Genomic DNA, 10,148 nt, shown 5'->3' with positions numbered 1-10,148 from the left:
CCCATCAAGACATCTTTTTCCCTGTCACTCCTCCAGACAAGGCAAATCTAGTTTTAAGTAGCTTTGCAAGATGTCCTGGTTTGTAAGATAAGCTTGTATTCTATTTGCCATCTGTTGGAGGTTGGGCGGGTTTATTATCTCTTCCAAGAACATGGTTTGCTCCAAAGAGGTAATGGTTTGTTAATGGGCCATTGACTGACTCACTGCAGGCCTGGTAACGTTACACCATCCCATTGTGAGATGCTCCACCCAGAGGGGGAAGCCAAGCACTCTTTTATTGTATAAAGTGGTACCTTTTGGGAGACAGAGCAGCTCTCTCTCTTTGCGGGATTGCCAGAGAAGCAGCTCCTTCGGCGAAATTCCCAGAGAAGTGGCCCCTTCGCTGGATTCCCAGAGGAAGACCGGCCCAACTGCCACCAGATCTTCAGAGAAAACTACACCCTTCTAAAGTTCACCACTTCAACTGCAATTCATCAGCCACTGCAAGAGGAGCAGCTATCATTTCAACTGGACTGCTACCAACACCCCGACTCCTCAGGGTGTCAGGTTGTGGACTTTATCACTAGTTTTGTTTGTACCAATTGCATTTGCCTTTTTTTAAAATTGTTATTTAGTTTCTCCTAGTAAAGAATTGTTACTCCCGTTCCCATATCTTTGCCTGAGAGCCTTTTAATTTAAAAATCCTGGTAATTCGGAGGGAGGGGGTTTACCTTCTCCATTGCACAGGAGGCTTTTGCCCTCCTTCACAGACTCCTGTCTTGTCAAACCAAGACACAAGACTAGAGGACTCCCAGAGAAAAGATTGATAAAACCTTTTTCTGAACCACTAAAGTCAATGGAAGATTTGTCACTGTCTTCAGTGGGTGCAGGATCAAGTTCTTTTCAGACTGAATAGGAAGACTAGGATCAAACATTAATGAAAAAATCTGTGCTCAAGTGGAGAAAGCAGCACCTTTCTCCTGGAATTTCTTCACAGAATTGTGTACCCATATAGCAGGAGGCACAGGGAAGAACTCTTTGGAGTGAGGAAGGGAGAGAGACAAGTGGTGACATAAGAAGTATCTGCCTCCAGGCAGTTCACTCAAAAGAAAATTCTGCTTCACACTGTGCTCTTTTTTCCTTCTTGTCCTCTCCTCTTCTGGAATTGCACTGAAAACAAGGTCTTCATGGGAAATTTCCCTTAGAGATGATGCTGAAGACTAGAAGCATAACACAAATGAGATTCAAGGTATGGCTGAGGAGAGGGACAGCTGGTGCTCATATTCAATAATTCCTTAAGATTTTATGTCCCCCTAATATTATTCTTTATGTGTGTAAAAGGTTCCACATTTTCCACAGAAGAGAAGCTTTAAAAGAACCTCGCTTAGTTTTCAAAAGTGCTATTGGTACTTAAATATATTTTGACAGGCTTGCTGGTGTTAAAATATATTGACATAACCAAAGCAGAAATACTCTCTGCAGTAGTTCATGGTTCTTTTTACTGAGGAAATCTGAAATGAGTTTCCAAACCCAAAGCAGGGGAAGTACTGAATTTTTGAATTTTAAAAACAGAGAAAGCAAACCCTCCCTGAGGTATACAAAAATGTAGAGGGAGAAATTGTATCTTCCCAAGTTTTGCCAAATGAAATGGGAAGAGGGGGAATTAATTCTTTTCAGAAACAAATGAGAAATCAGAGGAGAAAATCTTGGGTCATGAGCACCAAACAGGCAACATCATTGCATGTTGCTGCATGCAATGTCTCCACAGGAAATGCAGTCTTGCACAGGATGTTCTTGGCCTGTTGGAGTGTTGTGCCTTTAGACCAACACGGGGTACACAGGAGAAACCAGCAGAAAGTGCTTCTGTGATTGTTCATTGATATGTGCCGCACCCATAACAGCTACAATATGTCAGATTTATCAATGCTGTGAAAAATCCAAGTAGAATCCCAAGGATTTGAAAACATAATCTAGTTCAGATTCATATTCCACTATCAATGGCAACTAATGAAAGAAAGGACAGAGCCTGACATTCTTTCTATTTCAGCTTCCAAGAGGATGTCTTGCTGTGTTAATCCTTATTCATATCCAGACCACCAAAATGTACAAAGTGCTCATAACCCCTTAATTATATTTCAAGAAAATATGTGGGTAATATGGCTTATTCACCTCTGTTGAATATGATCAGGGCTTCAATATGATTTCTTTTAAGACTTCTCCAAATATTTCATGATCCCTCAGATCATAATCTGCTCCTTGCAATTTTGATCCCATCTGTTTCATTTCACCCAATTTCTTACACTTTAAAAAGTATTTTTCAAGAAGGAATATGTTTTTTCTCTTCTTTAAATACTTCCTCCTCATCTTTCATCCAAAATCAATATTTCTAATTAAAAATAAATTTGATTCAGAGTTTCTGGCAAACTCTTTGAGACTTTACTCAAAATGAAAGAAAATCTCAAGGTCCCTGAAGAATTTAATTCCAGAGCTAGTAAAAAATTCTTACAATAATTTTTTTAAAGCTAAAAGTTGAAGTTTTTTAAAGTGTTGGTCCAAAAGCTGTGAAATACATGGGTAAGCTAGGGACAATGAGCATTAAAGAAGGTAAAAGATGAGAAAACAAAAATCTTCCTAAGTCAATTGACTAAAGTTTGGAAATTTAGAGGTATTACTGAAATTCTATGAAGAATTATTTATTCTACTCTAAGATTAGAAAGTAATGGTACAAGGATTTCTCCATTCTGTGTTCCATATCAGAGAGATTCAAAGACCTTCATAAGCAACAGAACACTTTGTTTCAATATAACCGATAATTTCACTACATCATTTGCTGATAAAAAGAACCCCAACATACAAAACCTTTTAAAACCTGATGTTTTAAGAAAAACACAACCCCAAACATGTTAACAAATTATCCCTAAGTAAAAGAGTGCTTATTTGCTGTTGCTAATTGGTACTGTCCAATACATGGTCTCAAGTTCAATGGCCTAAGTTCGACTTGCAACTCACCAGAGGCTCAGCCTTTGCTTTCATGGGGGAAGCCAGAACTTAACAAATTAAATTAAATGAATAGTTGCAGCAGTCTAACCTTTTCTTATTGTCATGGGTTCAGTGCAAATAACAGTCCAAGGATATAGGTCTTGTATTATGTTTCTGACTATCATATGGAGAGAAACCTTGGATGTTGAATATGCTGTAAGTGAAGTTTCTCAACTATCTGGTCATGAACATTCCCAAAGTACACAGGACCTTATGGTATGCAAGAACTCTCAAAAAAAGCCACAAACAACCAGTTTCCTCTTCTAACTTGAATAAAGTTCCACAAAAAACCCCAACCAAACCAACCAAACAAAAATCATCAAAGCAAGAGTAAGTAGTTTCCCTTGAATTCTTTCCTTTTGTCAGGGCACACCTGCTTTGCAATGTTAACCCAGTGAACAGAGTAGTCAGTCATGGTTTAGAGCACCTGTCTTTAGCTGCAATTCTCCCTGGAAGGCAAAAGTGTAACCAAATACCTGGCTACTTTTGATACATTCTATGATGAAATTATTTCATACCAAATTACGCATATCTCACATTTTTATAAGCTCTGGCTTAGTGAATTTACAAATGTAGTCTGAAGTAGAGAAAAGCACTGTCTTTCAAACTTATCTAAATTCTCTACATTGTACATCGCTCACTGATTAATACACTAGATAGTATATTGTTTTTCATGGATGCCATGCTTATATTTCTCTCCCTCTCTGCTGTGCAAAGAGATGGCTTGGATATAGGTACTATGAATTAGACCACTACTGTGTCCAAATATTATTGTGATTGATGACCCTTTGAAAATGTCTCTTTAGTCCAAGAATCTGTTCTACTAAGAAATGGAAATTCCTGATGACATGCTGTTAACACACAAAGGAAAATCTGATCAACTCCCTCCTTCACTCCACTTTGCAGATGACCTTCTGCTTGGAGAAGCATTGTGTAAGCAATATTTCTTTCCTGATAGAAGGAACATTATTCAAAATGAAAACTCAGCCCTCCCTTTGAAAGACTTTGGCCTGTGACATTTCCTTTTAAAATGCACATGAGTATGCTGATTCTCATCTTATTTATACCCAACCTTTACAAATATCGTCGAATTGCTTTGAATTTATACTGCTGCAAATACTTAAACACAGTGCTGAGAACTCATTAGAGTTGATATTTTGACCTGTTAATTTATGAACTATTAACATGATGAGCTGGTCTTAATTTACTATGAGATCAGACCAGCAGGCAAAGAGCAAATGGAGAACTAACTATCACTTTTATGCACAACTGCCTGAGCTCTTCTAATACCTTTTAGTTGTATTTTAGTTTTATTCAGGTTTTTTTTTTTTTGGCATTTGGTGGCAGGATGAGAGTTTCTCAGAGTCAATACCATGAAAGACAAATTGCATCACCTATTAATATTCTTTAATGTAATACACATACCTAGAGCTGTGGGGATTTAAACAGCTGTATCCTTCATCAGAGGGACATAAAATGTGTTATATGTTGATACTGAAGACTTTGGTCACTTAAACTTGTGCCTACTTTACAAATCAAAACCTAAAAAAAGAGTTTGAGAGTAACTTATTAGAAGAAATATGACTCAAACAAACAAACAGAAAAAAACAAACAAGCAGAAAGCCTAACAAAACTAAATTAAATGTTTTCTGCTAAGTTCAACAACTTTGGAGCAATTTCCCCTAAGTAAGTCTAAGTAGCAGAAATCACAAATTAGTTCAAGAACTTACAGATTGCAAATATAACTAGATGACAGAAAGATAACATTAAACATTTACTTCTGAGCAAACCACTTACAAAGAGATATTTTTAGGGTAGTTTACACATTCTTCATTTCTTACATGATGTAGGTACTAAAATAGAATCTTTCCCAAATGAAATGGAAATATCATCAACTATCCAATTGGCCTTTAAAGGCTTAAGCTATACATGTGTGTTTTTGGGTGCTTTCTTCTCCAAAAGTTCCTCAAATGGCAGCCAGAGGCAGCTCAAGGTATGTGGTCTACTTCTCTCAGGTTGTCAATTATTTAGCAGCTGTCATTCATCTTAAACATTTATTTGGGAAAAAAAGTAATTTTCTAAATTTTGTGTAAGTAATTTTTTTAGGCAGGCTAAGAAGCACTGAAAAAGGAAAAGCAGTTCTCTAATCCATTGATGTCAGTTACATTACACTGCAAAAGAAGGAATGGAAAGTCAGGAAAGGAAGAAAAAGCCACTTATCTACAAGTGCAACTGCATTTAGACCAAAATTTTCGATCAGCATTCTGGTCTGCTTCCTTAGCAACTAGGAGAGAGATTTTAATCTAGGGGCTTCAGAAACCAGATTGCACAGCAAATCCAGAGGAAATATTTGTAAAATGATTTTGTAGGAAAGCATGGATGATCATGGTATTTGGTATTTGCCATTGGTATTTGCTTCTGTTTTGAGTGCTTATTGATAACACAGCAATAGAATTTCTGTGATAGTATGGTAAAAGCTTTTGGCATTGTCTGGAAAAATGTAACATGAAGGACTAATTTAAACTGATCAAGGAATGATAGTTCACCTGGGGAAAATTCAGAGTATAAAAAGGGAGGGACATTTTCTTTAAGGACCCTTACCTGTATTTGCACAAACAAAAACTAAAAATCTGTGCTTATGGTAATATTTTACAACAGACACTGGATGCAGCTCTAGGTTTCTTTATGTTTCTGCTTACAAATTTTCAGATCAGCTTTGAGAGCACACATTTGAAGTCAGAAAATAGGGTTCTATCTAAATAAAGAAATGTAGCACAATTTTGTAAAAAGGACATCTAAAAATGCAATAAAAAGGTACCAAATAAAAATGCAAACTTGTTTTGGTCTTTGGGGGAAAAATGTATTGATATTTCTTGCGTAAAAGACTGTACTTAGCATTGCATGCTTCAAAAAGTCAAGTTTAAAATAAGCCATTAAAAGTAATTTTCACCTTTTTAAATTGACATTTTGGAATTAGAATTTAGAATAAAACTCCAAAGTTCTTCATAAAACAGAATTTTTAGTACTTATTTAGTTATTTTTCTGGCCTGCATTGAGATATAATGGTCATATCACATAGAGCAATTTTAGCTTCTGAAAAATTCATAGAGAATAACAGCCAAACTCATAAGAATTTTAGAAATAATTTAGCACATTTAGAAAATTCAAAGAATTCTCCACATCAATATCAGTTGAACCTAATGCAAAAATAAATTAATTTTAATATCCAAAGTCATGACAGACATTTCATTATTTAGCAAAACATCTGATTGCAAAAAAACCCAAAACTGCAAGATGCTTAAACACCCATCTTTTTACCAGTTATGTTAATAAGAGAGATCTTAGGAATAAAAATAATTGTAGTACCAAGAAAAATATTTATTTAGTCCAGCATCATGTGCACAAATTTAGCCAGTAATGGATGTAGAGAGACATTATAAGAAGACAACTTTTCTTATATAGTCCTTTCTCTGGCTCTCCTTTCAGTGCACAAAGTGGACTTAGTGCACTTAGGCACTTGCTGAAGCAGAGGCTGAAGCCTGACCATGAACTGTAGAAGTAATGGATAGATCTATTTTCCCTAAAGACACATAAATTTTTTTGGATTAATTTACACTGTGAGCCTCCACAGCATCCTGTAACAATGAAAGTAAACATTTGATAATGTATTTTAATTAACTAGACTGATTTTTCTGGCCCACGTTTGAGTCCATTTCATCTCAATCCAAAATATTTCATCTGTGGAGGAGGAAGTGTTAGATTTTTTTTCTTTTTTGTTTTTTGAGGGTTTGATTTATTTTTAAGAGGTTGCTAGAACAAATAAGGATAGCAAACTAGGATTTTATTTGTGGATGTCCTTATTGTAGACCAAAAGACTTTTTAAAACATCTAATGTAAGATTACTCTTAATGAAAGACAGAAGAACAGGAAAGTGAAGTCCTGATTTGAGTTGTAGTCTCAGCCCACCATGTGTAAGCAGTCATTGGATCACTGGATCTTCAAAATGTTATGGGCAGTGGACCTCAAATATGCCTGCTTCAGCTCAGCCTAAGATATTGAAAGGCACCAGACTTTATTATTGTTATGCTAATAGAGCCATGTATGGGGTTACACTTACCAATATAAGAGGCAGAGAAAGGATGAAAAGAAAATTATCTCAAATTGTTCAGATGGAGAAGTAGGAAAACTCAACTGATTCCATGGCCTTTTCTTAGGACTTCAGAAATGGTAGGGAGGCTTCACTCAAACAATTTTTATTATTCCAGAGTGAAAAGAGAGAAAAATTAGGGAGAAGGTAGATATTCTCGCAAAGACTTTTAATTTTTTTTTAAATTTGCAGAAAGTATGTTTGTTATATAAGAGAGCATTTTCCAATGCAGCACTAGCCAACACTGATTGCAGCTAGAATTTGTCCTCTTAGGTTTTTGTTTTGTCTTGCTTGGGCTTTTTCTCTATAATGGCTGTCAAATTATATCCTACTACAACAACTCAACCTTTCCTTTGGTATCAGCAGATATGAGGATGCTGTCGATTCCCTCTTAGTGTCAGAATAGGAGCAACCCCAAGACAACTCTAAAAAGGGACATGATCTGTCAGAGGAGGACACATGGGCTGGATCTGACAGATGTAAAACATGCTTGTGTGGTGTCAGCAGGCAAAACCACTGCTGAGTCTTTGCAGTCAGCAAGCAGGTTTCTCTAGCTGTAGGGACAAGTGTTTGGGGGACTAAGCCATGCCTCCATCATTTAAGTCCTTTCTTGTTTGCATGAGAATACTAGCAAGCTTCAGGATCCCAATCTTAGTCTTCCAGATGGTAAGAATTGTAAATGCTTTCATACAGGACCTTAATAAAGTTCTATTGCCCGCATCCTTTACTTCCAACAGGCCTGCAATTATGAAGTAGTAATAACCACTGTCTATCTTAGAAAAGGAGATACACAGAGATTTTCTCTGGCCACTGGTCTTTGGAGGACTGGCGAGCAAGCCACTGCACGATGGACACAAGCAGTGAAATTACCCGAGGACCTATTGTCTAATGCCTTTGAAAGAATCTGGCACAGCATTTGGTCTGCATCTGTTCTCCTTGTCTCTCTGTGACCAAGGTATAAAACCTCTGAATGCAAAAATATGTGCTTGGAAAAATCAGTGCAAAACAAATCCATAACAGAAGTGTAACAGAAAGGACACAGAGACACTTAAATTTCCTATTATTCCAGCAACATTGAGAAAGGGACTTCTGCACTCTGTCCATTCAGCTACATGCCACCCAAATAACACTGGAACACAATCCCTCATTTCAAGCAACCATGGTGAGGGGGCAGAAATTTTAACTAATAAAGTTCTTTGGTTTCATGTAAGTCAGCAACTGACTTACAAAGCATATGCACATTTGAGTTCAACTAGGAGCAGCTTCTGTAGAATTCCGTCCAGGCAGAGAGTTTAGAAGGTGAGAAGGAAGCCAGATTAAAGAGTGTGGAGAAGAGAGACAGGAATTAGGGTAAAGCTGGAGGCAAGGGGAGTAAAGAAAAAACCTCAGTGTAATAACTCATGGAGTATAGGAGAGAGGGAGAGTGAGCCATCAAAGTTGAAAAGACAGATTCAGAGATTACTGTGGTGCAAAGGAAAGGAGATACACTTCCACAGCAGAATAGGCTTCACTTGTTCAGCTATTTGTGGAATAACATGTCACATTTATGGTGGTTTGGAGAGGAGATGAAGCATTTGGTCCAAGTTTGGAATGGATGTGTGAATCAGGAACAAATGGAGTTCACAGTCCAGAGAGGGGAATATCCTCAAAGCATCCCCAGAAATTTTATTACAGACATCTTTCAAAAAGAAGAGTGTAGAAACCTGTCCCTTTGGCTCCTTCTGTCTGAAGATATATTCTCTTATTTTCCATTTACCTCATCAGTTTTGTAGAAATAACATCAAGCTAAACCAGGCTCTTGCATTTGCCATTTCCAGCTCCTTCTATTCATAATGCAACTGCAAGAGGATCAAACTGCAATTAAATTTAGCACCTTTTAAATATTTCATTTCTTTTTTATAGGTCTAATATGCAACAATTGGCAGAACAACTCATTTGAAAATGTGTAATGCCAAAGGAAAACATTCAGTATCTTTCCATTCAATACCCTGAGTATTTTCTCACTCCAGGGTGTAAAAACATTTGTTCTTGATACAGTTCTTCATACAGTCATTCCAAATCCTTGCCAAATTATGCAAAGAGCCATCAGATTTAATGGTACAAGCGTCTTATTCCTTATTATGGGACTTGGACAAATAAAAGCAATACATTGTAAAAATAGGTACTGAAACTACTGCCAAAAGTCATCACAAAAGATGTTTTTATAATATTCTATCCTGTCTGCATTGCCTCTCCCAGATCTCAAGTCTCCTTAGGGTCTGAATTTATTCTGCAGTACACCTGTAAAATACAACCAATAGCCACTATTTTTATTTTATATATGCAAAAACAGTTCTCTTGAAAAGGTTACAGCCTCAGTTCAGTAATGTACTCATAGAATCATAGTATATCCTGTGTTGGAAAGATCATCAAGTACAACTTTTGGCCCTTCACAGGACAAACTCAGCAATAACTCACTAAGCCAGTTACTTGATTTTAATTACAGAATAGTCACAAAAATTTGTGGTTTAGGGTCCTTCTGAACCAAAGTCTCAGAAAATGTGTGCCATGTCATGCCGGAAATGAATTACACATCCACTTGCCTGGTCACATGTAGAACGTTGGAGATAACTTAATCTTTGGTTGAGAGAGAAATAGAAAAGCAAAACAAAATTAATGAACCAACAAAACTACCACCTCCAACAACAAAAACATAATTTCATTTCTCTAAGTTGTTTTCTGCTTAATATCCTTCCAGCCCTGTGTCCAAGTCTTTTATGACTATGTTGGCACATCTTAGGCACAGGGCCTAAGACGGACCTCAGGGCAAACCCACTAGTGACAGGTCCCCAGTCTGACATCATCCCATTCGCCATAACCCATGAGCCAGTTGCCCACTCCGTGTTTATCCAGCTGAATGCAGAATATTTTGTTTAAAACCAAAGTGACTCTGACTCTCCTGCCTGAATGACCAGGAAATCATTTATAGCTGGATCATCTTGAA

The sequence above is a fragment of the Lonchura striata genome, chromosome 3, assembly GCF_050655825.1.
Source record: "Lonchura striata isolate lonStrDom1 chromosome 3, ASM5065582v1, whole genome shotgun sequence".
In the NCBI taxonomy this organism is placed as follows: Eukaryota; Metazoa; Chordata; class Aves; order Passeriformes; family Estrildidae; genus Lonchura; species Lonchura striata.
The sequence above is the reverse complement of the archived record's forward strand: the minus strand, read 5'-3'. Positions refer to the sequence as shown.